Genomic DNA, 13322 nt, shown 5'->3' with positions numbered 1-13322 from the left:
GAATTCCTCAACCCACTCTGCCTTGCAACTGGGGAAGTGTCAGGCAGCAGCAGCTCATCCTGGGCTTACTCCCCAATCCTGGCAGTTCAGTCGGGAACAAAGTCCCAAAGTACCCCTCCAGACTCACTGCAAACTCCACCTCTGATGATGGCCATGCCACCCATAAGGGAAACTAGAACTTCACCCACCCCAGCTTGCCAAACTGCCAGCATCAAAATCATAAGTCTACCCGGCCTACCCCTGTTGCCATCCAGTCCCTATCCGGCTCATTGGACTCTTGTCTGTTCTTGAAATTCTTTGTACTGGGCTCCGACACAGCTCCAGAAATCCCTCTAGATGAGGGCGCACCTAGTCTCCAGATTGAACCCAGGATGCTGACTTCTCTCTGAGGGACCACTCTGATCTGTCAGGTTCCTTTTGAATTTGGGGATACCCAGCTTTTGAGGAAAACTTTCTCTGGTTTCTTTTAAGTTGGGAAACACCCAACTCTAAGGAAACCTTTTCTTCTCTTATGTTGGTGACATAGGCACGGGGCACTCCCTTCCTTCAATGGTCACCCCCCTAGGATGCCTATGTAAACAATAGATAATCTTAGGTTATGGGGACCAAATTTGACCTAAGCATCTCATCTTCTATTGCAATACTGCCTGGGCACAATATAAACTAGACAATAATTCACAGTGGCCAGAGAATCGGACCTTTGATTTTAAAATACTTTGTGATCTTAACAATTTCATTTATTGGACTGGAAAATGGAGTGAAGTTCCATATGTTCAGGCCTTCTTTTCTCTCCACTCGTGTCCATCTCTTTGTTCCTCTTGCTCAACCTATCATATCCTTGTAGCCTGTACTCCTCCCTCAGCCCCATCAGAACAGCATCCTCCCCCTAGCCCTAGTCAATCTGATGATTTTGACCTCACCGATAAAGCCCTTCCTTCTAACAGACATTTAATTCAACAGGGCAAATAACCTCCTCCAGTTCAACTCTCAAACTCCTCCCCCTCCAACTCTCTCTCAAACCGGCCGTCAAACCTCACCATCTCTGACTCCCTCTGAAACCTGCTCTCTCACATGTCACAGCCATTTACTTTCTTACCCTCCCCAACACCTCTTGCCTCTACAGTAAGTAGCTGGTACTGAAGGAATAGTCCACATACATGTCCCATTTTCTTTAGGAGATATGTCCCAAACAAAGAAAAATCTTGGTCCATTTTCCATTAACCCTGCTCAATATATTAAAGAATTTACATTCCTTTTACAATCTTATAATCATACCTGGCAAGATCTCCACATGATTCTTACCTCCACTTCACTTCCAGAGGAGAGGAAAAGAGTCTGGCAGGCGGCCTGACAACACGAAGACACCTTACACACCACAGACTGCATCAACCCTCCCGGGGAACAAGCAATAGACCTGAGTAAATCCCAGTTGGCAATATCAAATTAATCCCTCAGCATACAAAAATGTAATCACTTCCAAACCTGCATCCTTGCAGGTCTTGAAAAAGCCTCCCTAAAAATGATTAATTTTGATAAACCTAAAGAAGTCTTTCAGGGGCCTGATGAGAACCCAGCCCAAATCATGGCCAGGGCTTGTAGAAGCTCTGCTTGCACACACATGTGTTACTCCAGAAAACCTGAGGGGTAATTGTGGTTAAATTCCTGTTTCATTTCCCAGGCTACCTCAGATATAAGGCACAAAATTAAAAAGTTTGAAGAGGGTCCCCTCACCTCACAACAAGATCTAATGGCTGCTGCCTTTAAGGTTTTTAAAAACTGGGTGGAACAATGGGCGTTGGGAGCTTCTCGGCACTGGTTCCAAGCTGAGGCCGGCGCTTGGCAACCCACTGGCTGCAGCATGAGCAGGGCCGGCACCCCCCTGTACGCCAGCAGGGCTGGGGCTGTGAGGGCCATGGCTCCTGACTGAGGGTGTAGCATCTGGTTCGGCCTGCCACCTGGGCCCATGGAGCTGGAGGGGCAGTGGTGGCGAGGACAGCTGGCCTCCGATATTCATCAAGCGCTTCAGTACAAGGTAATTCTGATGTCTGATCTTCCCATTCGGTGTCTTGTGCCAATTATTATCAGTCTCAGCTGCCAAGGAAGCTTAGTCACGTTCTTCACCCACTCGTTTCCACGCCAGAAAAGGAGCTGAAGTTGCCCTCCTACAAAGGCCAGTCCCCTCAGCAAAGTCTCAGGGGATATTTTGCTGACTTGATTGCCATTGTGAGCAATCGCTTCATGCTCTGCCCTTTTGCCTGGCATCTTACTGTCTATTTGCTGCACCTGCTTATGGATTGCTACGACATCTCTATCCAAGAGCTACATTTAGTTGCACTTTGTCTGCTTCTAGCATGTAAATTTGAAGAAAAAGAAGATAGTGTGCCTAAGTTGGAACACAGGCAGGGAACATACAGCCTGGGCTGTATGACTAATTTGAATCTAGTACTAACAAAACAAAATTTGCTATATATGGAACTATTATTATTAGAAACCTTTCAGTGAAACCTCTGCCTTCTGACAGCTGCCCATTTCATTGAGTATTATCTCTCCAAAGCAGTACATGAAACAGATCTTCATGATGGCTGGCCAATGAATTGTTTGGAAAAAACTAAACTCTACATGGCCAAGTATGTAGGTTACTTCCTAGAAGTATATTTGCAAGCTGCTGCATGTGTGTCTTCTTTGAGAATTATACTGTCTTTCTCCAATGTGGCCTACAAGACTGCATCGTCTTACTGCTTATTTCTTAGTGCAGTGCATTGAATGACTATTGATAGATCATGATAATGATGTGAAAGAAGCAAACAAACAGAGGGGACAGGCTGGACCTGTCCGCATGACTAAGTGTGTTCCAGACATCCTCCCAGCTCTCGAGGCTACTTCACTTTCAGTAACCTCAGTATCTCCATCAAGCACATCAGACCTCACTGCAGTATCATCATCCTGCACCAGAACAAGCAAGCTGTCAACAGATTGTAGCTACCATACACACCTCATTTTACACATTACAGACATGACCTGCTGGCTTTCAAACTAGTGTTCAGGGCCTTGGGCATGTGCAGGCTAGTGCTGGGATGTCAGTAGTGATACCAGTAGAAGTCAAGCCCTGTCTGAGTGTTTCTTATACCTGGAATTATTGGATAAATGAACATTACCCTTGAATTACTCCATGTTTTGAAAGGTGAAGGTAATACCTGACCCCAGTCTGTTTTGTGACTTGAAGCTCTGGAGCAAGCTTTATTTAAACTCTTCAAAAGGAAAGGGAGCCAAATGGCATCAAAACAATTCAGATATCAGTCCCAGGAAACTGAATATCCCTTTCAGTGCACCTGAAAGAATACCTGGAGGACTGAACAAACACTTTAATAGTGTATATGTCAAATCCCATTACAACAAATCCCTGTATGACAAAGATTTTCAAGTCCCAGATGATGGTGCAAATATTTCAAAAATATTCAATGCAACAGAAAATTTAGACAGATGCCAATTTACCATATTGAGATTTGACCTATTGTGGGCTCTGGCCTAATGTTGGCATCCATGTCAAAGTCTGATGTTTATCTGTGGACTTCCGAAACAGTCTTTTATGAAAGAAAGTTAAAGTATTAATTTTTGAAAAAATCCTTTTTTTATTCTGCAGTTTTGAGTTATATATTTGATCTACAGATGAATTTTTGACTAAATTTAAACTCATAAATTTCTATATACTATACCAATATGAACAGTAAAAAAAAGAAACTTTTAAATGATTCTGTATAATTTCCTATCACAAATAGTGTAGTATCTGGATTTTTATACAAAAATGAAGGGTGGAGTAGATCTCTTATCTTAAAATCATGGTTATAATTTTTTGGTTTTTCCCTAAGTGATCAGCCTCAAATCTAAAGATACTTTTAAAAAAAAATACCTTTAGCTCAGGGAATTCATACTACTTGGAAACACTTAATTGTAATGCAACATGCTTTGGGAATGTTATCATATGAACTATACAACTTAACTGTAGGCTAAGATGCTCCTACTAGGATGTGTTTTCAAATGAGAACATAGCATTGTAGCGTTGAATGAATGAAATGGCAGCTTATATGATTCATAATACATATATACATTTTGCATTTCTCAGTGGAATCAATAATCTATACCCAGATTTGATATCACTCTAAAAAAAGGTTTTTCAAAGGAAAGCGTACTGTAAAATGTCAATACTAGAATAATGTTCCATAGGTTTATTTTGGAGTGGAGCATGGCCAGGGGTAGTTCCCAGGTTGTGCTAGAGCAGCACTTTGTTACATTATGTGGAAGACAGGCGTTACAGGTTATGAGCAACATTTGAACCCATCTAGTCAGTCTAAGCAGGCAAAGGTACTGACTACTAAATTTCAGTAGCCACTTTCATTGAATTGGCCCCAGAAATGCCCTGGGATATTTCACTCTCCTGGTAATGAGTGAAAACAGCAACAGTCATAGCAGCAAGGGCAATTTCAGGGTAAAGAGTTTGGGGGAATAAAATTTAAAAGTAAAAAAAAAAAGTCAGTGTAATAAACTGTGTATGCATTGTGCTCTTATCTGTGGGAGAAGGGAGATTTGGTGGAGGGAAGCATTCTGATTTAAAAGTAAGGTGTGTCTTTTTGTTTGTGTTTTTTTTTTAAAGATAGCACTTGAATAGAAGGGAATCTGCATGGCAGGTATGTGACTTCCATAACATGCATTGAAGACAAGCTTATTAGAAAGATGTGAGTATGCAGTGGGGGGTCTCAGCAATAAAGCCAGTGGCTTTCCTTAGTGAGGAAAGGGGCTCAACACAGTAACAGTCTGATCTGGATGGCTCCCGTGGAGGAGTGTCAGTGGTTGGCTTCTGCCAGCATGAATTCTTAGAGAAAAATCCTTTCCTTAAAAGGGAGATAACTTTTATTTTAGAATATATACAGCATGATGTGGCTTTATTAGACTGGTAGACGAAATAAAACCGTAAAACAACAACAACAAAACACAGGTAAGAAAAACACTCATGGCAGTTTTCAAGCATGAAAATTGTGTTCTGAAAGTATCATCACTTCCTCTTTAGAGCAGGCTGCTAATTGGATGTTGGTAATTTTTACCTCCAAAAAAACTTGAAGTGCTTTGGGGAAAATGGGTTCAAAAGAGAATCTATTTTTCACATTCAGAGTCCAGCAACCTGGAGTCCATTTTCAGTATTTTAACTATCTCAATAATACTATGAATGTAAGATACTGAGATGGAGATCCCAACTTGAAACAACTGGTGCCTATGGTAATTTAATGTCTTGTCAAGTGCTTTTATTGATTGATTTAAATGTCATTCTTGTTATAGAAGAATATGTCTTTTTTAAAAAGCTTATTAATAACACTTCCCCAATTTATATTTACAAAAAGCTAAAGAACACTGGATTGATTTGTTGGGGGGGGCAGTAGGTAGAATAAAATAATTGGCTGCTATTGCTGCATACCCAGGGTGAGGTGGGTTGGGGTTTTAGGAGAACAAGAACTATTTTAAAACTTTAGGTTTCAATATAAATACAACAACTCACAACTGCTAGCTTTAGGGGATAGGGGTGGGGAGTTGTATGGGTTTTGTTTTAACTTATTAATTAGTCTTTAAGATAGTATTTTTTTCTTTTGAGAAAAGCATCATTAAATGTGCACTGTGAATGATTAACGATATATATAAAGGGCTTTAGCAAAAGTCCATTAAATAAACACTACTTAAATTTAAAAAAATGGGCAGAAACTAAAGAAGAGAAAAGAGCTAATCTTCAAATGATAGCTACAGCCCTTTAGGCCACCAGCAAGCAAAAAACTTAGCCAGACAGGCCACGCATCTCCCCCTGGCCCCGGCTTCAAATGCAACTCTATGGGACATTGGACAAAGCAATGCCCCAATCCCAAACTACCCACCAGGCTTTGCCTACTATGTGGTCAAGCAGATTACTGGAAAATGGACTGTCCATGAACCCCTCCAGGTTTGCAGCCATCCTCCCAAGCTGCTATTGACCTCCTGGGCATCCTCAATGAGGACTGATGGGGCCTAAGGCTGAAAACTGGCCCCATTACCATTGACAACCAGAAACCTCTGGTAACTCTTCTCATAAAAGGATAGCCTGTTACCTTTCTTTTGGATGGGGAAGGGCACATATTCAACTCTTAATGCTTATGCTGGCAGACCAATATATCAGCCATTCAGGTCATGGAGTAGAAGGAACCCCCTTCACATCTGGTGCACCCCACCCCTAGCTTGCCAACTCAAGGGCCACCTCTTCATGCATTCCTTTTTACTCATACCACAGTGCCCTACACACCTACTTGGCAGAGATATTCTCACCACCCTACATGCCACCATCAACATACTCCCATCACACACCCAGCCACCAGCCAGTCTCTTCCTCCACCCAGGTCTCAAAGCCCCAGACCCTTCCCAAACAGGCAGTCTATCTTCACCCCCTCTGGCAGTAAATCCCATAATATGGGATACTGACAACCCACTGTAGTCCACATCACACCCCCATTCTAAACAAATTGAAAACAGAATCCTCTTTCCCTTCAACTCCCCAATATCCCATTTCCCCTGTGTCCCTTAAAACCAATAATTTTTAAGCTCCTTTCAAAGAGCCTATTCCAACCAACCCATTCCCCATGCAATACCCCCATTCTTCCTGTAATGGCTCATACAAGCTGGTCCAATATCTCTATCTTTAAAGCCATCAATAAAGCTATAATTCCCCTCCACCTGGTGGTCCCCAACCCTTATACACTCATCCAAAATCGCAGCATGCCCAACCTGTTTCTCAGTTTTAGATCTCAAAGACACCTTCACAATTCCCTTACACCCTGAGTCCCAGAAACTTTTCGCCTTTACTTGGACAGACCCTGATACTAATCATTCCTCTCACTACTCCTGGACAGTCCTCCCCCAATGTTTCTGAGACTCCCCCCACCTCTTTGGGCAAGCTCTAGCTCTAAGATCTCATATAATTCAAAACCAATAGCTGTACCATCCTACCATAGGTAGATGACCTCCTAAACTGTAGCCCCTCTTAGTCAGAATGTGTCAACACCACAATCTCCCTCCTAAACTTCCTAGCACAAAAAGAGTACCACATTTCTTGGTCAATAGCTAAATTGATTCTCTCACAGGTCACCTACCTAGATGTTTTAGTTTGCTAGCTGCCAGAATGCAATATACCAGAAACAGAATGGCTTTTAAAAGGAGGCATTTAATATGTTGCTAGTTTACAGTTCTAAGGCTGAGAAAATGTGTCCCAGTTAAAGCAAGTCTATAGAAATGTCCAATCTAGGGCATCCAGGGAAAGATACCTTGGTTCAAGAGGGCCAATGAAGTTCAGGGTTTCTCTCTCAAGTGGAAGGGCACATGGTGAACACAGTCAGAGTTCGTCTCTCATCTGGAAAGGCTCATGATAAACACGGTCAGGGTTCCTCTCTCATCTGGAAGGGCACATGGTGAACACGGCATCATCTGCTAACTTCTTCTCTTGGCTTCCTGTTTCATGAAGCTCCCCAAAAGACATTTTCCTTCTTCATCTCCAAAGGTCATTGGCTGGTGGACTCTGCTTCTCATGGCTATGTCATTCTGCTCTGCTCTCTCAGAATCTCTCTCATTCTTCAAAATGTTTCCTCTTTTATAGGACTTCAGAAACTAATCAAGATCTACCTGAATGGGTGGAGACATGTCATCACCTAATCCAGCTTAACAACCAATCTTGATTAAATCACATCTCCAGGGAGATAATCTAATTATAGTTTCAAACATACAGTATTGAATAAGGATTAGAAGGAAAGGCTGCCTTTACAAAATGAGATTAGGATTAAAACATGGCTTTTCTAGGGTACATACATCAATTCAAACCAGCACACCAAGCCTTACACTACCCCCCACTATCCATGCAATCATGATGCAGCACAAAACCATTATTGCCACTAAGCCCTGCCCAGCCACTAAACAAGAAGTCCTTTCTTTCTTAGGCCTTGCTGGCTTTTCTTGTATCTGAATCCCCAACTTTGTACTCCTCACCCCCTATACTGAGCCACAAAGGAGACCCAGCAGAACCTCTCAACCCATCTATCCCTATCCACAAATGCTTCCAGGCTTTAAAATGGCTCTTATGACAGCCCCTGATCTCTCTCTCTCTCAAACTTCAATCTCCCTTCTGTCCTCTATGTCACAGAATCTGATAACATCACCCTAGGATTACTCACCCAGACAAATAACACTTTCCCTTAACCTATAGCATATCTTTCCAGGTAATTACTCCCCACTACCAAAGGCTGGCCTGCATGCCTACAAACTCTTTTGGTGGCAGCTATCCTTACACAAGAAGGTGACAAACTTATACTCTAAGCTCTGCTCACCATCTGCACCCCACACAATTTATATGACCTAACCTCTCCTAAAATCCTCAATCTTCTCCTTCCTTCCCAAGCACAAGAATATAATTTCACCTTTATCACCCACCCAATTACAGTTATAGGGAAACGCACTAAACTTAACCCGGCTACCCTGTTACCCTTCCAGGCCCCATCACACACAACTGCACTGAGACAATTCAAACTGCCCAACACCCTTTCTCAAACATCTCTCTTAATGCTCTACCCCACCCCACCTGATACTGGTTTATCGATGGAAGCACATACACACTTGAAGGAAAACATATAGCCGGATATGCCATCATCCAAACACCACAAATAATCATTGAAAAGGCAAGTCTTCCCTTCAATACAACCTCCCCAAAAGCTGAACTTATAGCCCTCATTCGTGCGGTTGCAGGAGACACTCCCACAAACAACTATACAGATTCTAAATACGCATATCATAGAATACGCGATCACGCTGCCATCTGGGTCAAGAGAGGATTTCTTAATGTTAATGGCACTCCCATCACAAATGGACCCTTAATTTAAAAACTCTTTGTAGCTGCTCTCCTCGCCTCCAGAGATTCTCTAATCCATTGCAAGGGCCACCAATTGCTCCCATCCCCTGTCACACAAGGAAACAACCTAGCCAACCGACATGCCTGCCAAATCTGCAGCTTTACTTCCACCCCCACCAGTCTCAATCACCCCTTTATTCCCACACATCACTCCTAACTATTCAGCTGATGAAAATCCGCAAAACATAACTAATCAATTCCCATTTTCTCATGGACGGTTCACACTTAATAACTGTATAGTCCTCCCTCACTCTCAGGCCATATTCATCCTCACTCAACCCCAGAACTTGTTTCACATAGGACCAAAACCACTCACAGCATTCCTAAAACCTGTCCTGCACTGCCCTCCACCCTCCACCCTCCTCCGTCACGTCACTTCACATCCACGTGCCACATCTGCATGACCACCTCGTCACAGGAGCACTAGCTCTAATCAGAGGAAAACTTCACCAAGTCCGAGGCCGGCTCCTGGGGTGGAACTGGCAGATAGACTATATTCATATGACCCCAGTCAAAAAATACAAATATCTCCTCACTTTAGTTGACACATTTTCAGGATGGATTGAAGCATTCCCCACAAGCTCCAAAAAAGCAGCCAATACCATCTCTGTCTTTCTGACATCATTCCCCACTTGGAATCCCACATTCATTACAATCTAATAATGGCCCCGCATTCATTTCACAGCTCACACAAGTAGTCTCCCTACTTCTAGGAATCACCTGAAACTTACACATCCCCCATCACCTCCAACCTTCAGGAAAAGTAGAAGAAGCTAATCACTTACTAAAAACACACCTTATCAAACTAGTAACAGAACTCCACACTCTTTGGACACAACTCCTGTCCCTTGCTCTCACTCATCTCAGAGCACTCCCCTCCATTCTCAGCCCATTCGAGTGTATGTACGGACCTCGTTTCCTCTAGGCAACCTACCTCCCCCTGAATCCCCCATGGGAGGTTACCTTTCCATGTTCTGTCAATTAAGAACCCTTCTCCACCAACATGCAGACATTCTCCTCCCAAGCCCCGATATCACATCCACATAAGCCCTGGAGACCTTGTCCTACTTAAAACCATGCAACCCACAAAGCCTCTTCAACCCACATGGGAAAGGGCTTACACAGTAGTCCTAGCAACACCCTAAGCTGCTAAACTAGCTGAAAAGCCCATGGCTTTTCCTGGCACCACCTAAGCAGAATAAAGCTCTACCACCCTCCTAATCCAATCTATCAATTTACCTACACAGGACCGACCGACCTCAAAATAACCAAGCTGCATAGCAATGGACTTTCATCCCCAGATCCCCCTCCAGCTCCTCAGTGAACTTCTCTCTCTATTCCCTCACCTTGCAGAGTCTTTAAAGCAACCACTCCTGACATTCTTGCTGGACAAATTCCTCCAAGGCACCTTCCAGGACTTCCAGTGGCAGCAAATCCGTTCCCTTTTTTTACCCCTCTACCTCGAACTAAATCATGGCACTTACCATCTGTGGTAGTTAGATTCAGTTGTCAACTTGGCCAGGTGAGTGTACCTAGTTTTGTTGCTACGGACATGAGCCAATGGTACGTGAACCTCATCTGTTGCTGATTTACATCTGCAGTCGGCTAGGAGGCGTGCCTGTGCCTGCTGTTTGACTTAATTGGCTGGTGCTTAAATGAGAGAGCACAACGTAGCACAGCCTAAGCAGCTCGGCATTCCTCATCTCAGCACTGCAGCTCAGCCCAGGCCTTTGGAGATGCAGAAAGAAGTCACCCTGGGGAAAGTTGTTGGAACCCAGGGGCCTGGAGAGAAGACCAGCAAAGACCATCCTGTGCCTTCCCACGTAAGAAAGAACCTCAGTGGAAAGTTAGCTGCCTTTCCTCTGAAGAACCAACAAAATCAATCCCCTTTTGTTAAAAGCCAATCCATCTCTGGTGTGTTGCATTCCAGCAGCTAGCAAACTAGAACACCATCATCTTACAGGAACAATCCAGAAAATAGCAGCCAAATTGATCCAATTCCTGGATGTGCCCAAAATCCATCCACACTGATATCCTAGCCCTGTTTGTCTTTCCTTTAAACCCTGAAACTCTCTTATGAGTCTGTCCACAATATACTGGCTTCAGTGGCCAATGGATGATAAAACTCCCCTAAAATGTACCAGAAAGTGAAGGTATATCTATTCTTCATCAAACCATTAACAGAATAGAAAACTTTCCACTTATAGCGCATTCAGATTCTATTGACATAATTACAGTCCTAATAGATAAGCCTTTTCTATGCTTCAAACACCTCTCTTCGCAGCCCTATGCAGCTGATTTAAGACATATGCCACCTACATCATGCGATTATACTATCACCTTCAATACAATCACCTTACAGTGGCATTCATAGCAACATATACCAAGAAAGCATTTAGGATGATGCAGTCATTAACAAAACCCTCCTTATGCACATAATTAGAATAGTGAAGATGCTCTATGTTTTAACAGCTCTTATAAACAAACTGAACTGTTTAGTCTGGGAACCCAGTCAGGACAAGTGCATGATTTAATCAAACCTCAAGACAGACCCAAAAAATCTCTTTACTTTCCTTTTTTGCAACCTCCTTTGTCAAACAAAACTAACCTTTGATATCTCCTACCCTCACTACTTGCCTCTATGTCCAAATGTAATGTATGACAGAATCCAAACATTCAACTTTTCTACCCACGCAAATTTATACTTTATCCCCTCTGGACCTTCAACAGTCCTGATGCTCGCAGGCACTGGGTTTTATTTCTTATGTGGGAACACTGCATATACAGTCCTTTATTCAGGAACCTGTACTATAGTATCCATCATTCCTAACACCACTACCTTAAAACACCAAGAAATAGCCTCTTCCAGGTAAATAACCTAATCTAGGTTCCTTTCTCAAAAGCTCACTCCAACCTCAAAAATTGGAAAAAGGTAGTTCATAGAAGATTCAGAATTTGGATTTCATGTTCATGATAATCCTATTCTAGAAAAACCTGGCATCAGACACATCATCTATGCAGTCTGTCTTGGTTTGTATGAATCCCACTATTAGAATGGTCAATTTTAAATATCGCCCTCATATTACAACTATCCTGAAATGCAACCATACAAGCTATTAATAATCAATAACAGGAGACAGTCTAGCTTCAGTTGTTCTACAAAACAGGAGCGCATTAGATGTTCTCACCATGGTTGCAGGAGGTACCTGTGCAATCATAAATGAAACCTGTTGTTTCTATGTTAATAAAACTGGACAGGTAGAAGAAAATCTTAAAATTAAAAAAAGAAAACATAGAAATCATTTAAAAAGCCTGGGATGCTAATTATGAGAACCAATCACAGCTAACTTCATTTCTCTCTTATTTCAGTTCACTCCTAAAATCAATGCTTCTTTCCCTTATAACACCATTACTAATATTGATTTTAGTTCTTTTCTTTGGCCCTTGTCTCTTACAGCTTCTCTCCCAGTTCATAAACTGAATCATCCAGTCAATAACTCAAGAATATGTGAATGATGTGTCCCAATACGAGAAGGAACAGAAACAACTTTTGTTCCTGTCCCATGACACATCCGGTCACCCTTCAAATTTTTCCCCTTAAGATGATTATGCCCCATTTCAGCCAGAAGGAATTACAGAAAACAGACCATCACCCCATTCCCCCTATTACCAAAAAGACTGGAATGTTAGGCCTGGAGGACAGGACCCCTTTCCCCCAGGATGTAACGTACCCCTGGCAAATATTTCAGAAAGCCTCTCTCACCCCAACCCATGTCAGCCCAGTGTCTCCTTCACCCTCCATCAGCTGCCCTCTTATAATAACCTCCCATTACTCAGCCTCCACTCTCTGGCAAGTGTATTCCTGTGTAGACTCCCCTTACTATCCACCCTCTGGAATTTACAACCCCGCATGCCTAAGGCAGCATTTACATTTTAAACTTTACCAATGGAGAGTTGCCAACTGTTAACCTAGCCCCCTATTTCTGAAAATTAGCCAATAGAGACCTGCCTAAACTTTGCCCCCCAACTCCCTAACCCTAAGCCTCAAAAAACCCTATCCCCTGCCACCTCAGGGCAGCCATTTCTCTCTCTCTCTGGAAATGCTACCTAGGTGGCTCTGTTTCTCCCTGAAATAAAGGCTTTCCCAGAACTTCATTGTCCCACCTCATACCTGATGAGTTTCCTTTTCAGAGCCCTTGAACAAGGATGGTTAATCAAGGTCAGAAGGGCCCATGTCCTGAACAGACAACCTGCTGGGACTACCCACTTATGGGAAACACCTAACAGCAGCCAGCCCATCTGAGGCCAAATGAACCCCACCTGAATGAGTCGTGTATGGAGAAGGGTGAGGCCAACCAACCCA

At 42.9% G+C, this 13322-nt stretch overlaps 1 protein-coding gene and 1 pseudogene across 4 annotated transcripts in view; one reads left to right on the top strand and one right to left on the bottom strand.

The window, feature by feature from the left end:
* Positions 1-13322, bottom strand: part of ZDHHC15 (zDHHC palmitoyltransferase 15) — a 279992-nt gene that overhangs the window by 113903 nt on the left and 152767 nt on the right. The window lies entirely within an intron of this gene.
* LOC143670776 (cyclin-J-like) lies at positions 1864-3530 on the top strand (annotated as a pseudogene).

This window comes from Tamandua tetradactyla, chromosome X (assembly GCF_023851605.1).
Source record: "Tamandua tetradactyla isolate mTamTet1 chromosome X, mTamTet1.pri, whole genome shotgun sequence".
Lineage (NCBI taxonomy): Eukaryota > Metazoa > Chordata > Mammalia > Pilosa > Myrmecophagidae > Tamandua > Tamandua tetradactyla.
Note: the sequence above shows the minus strand (reverse complement) of the source record. Positions and strands in the feature narration are given on the sequence as shown.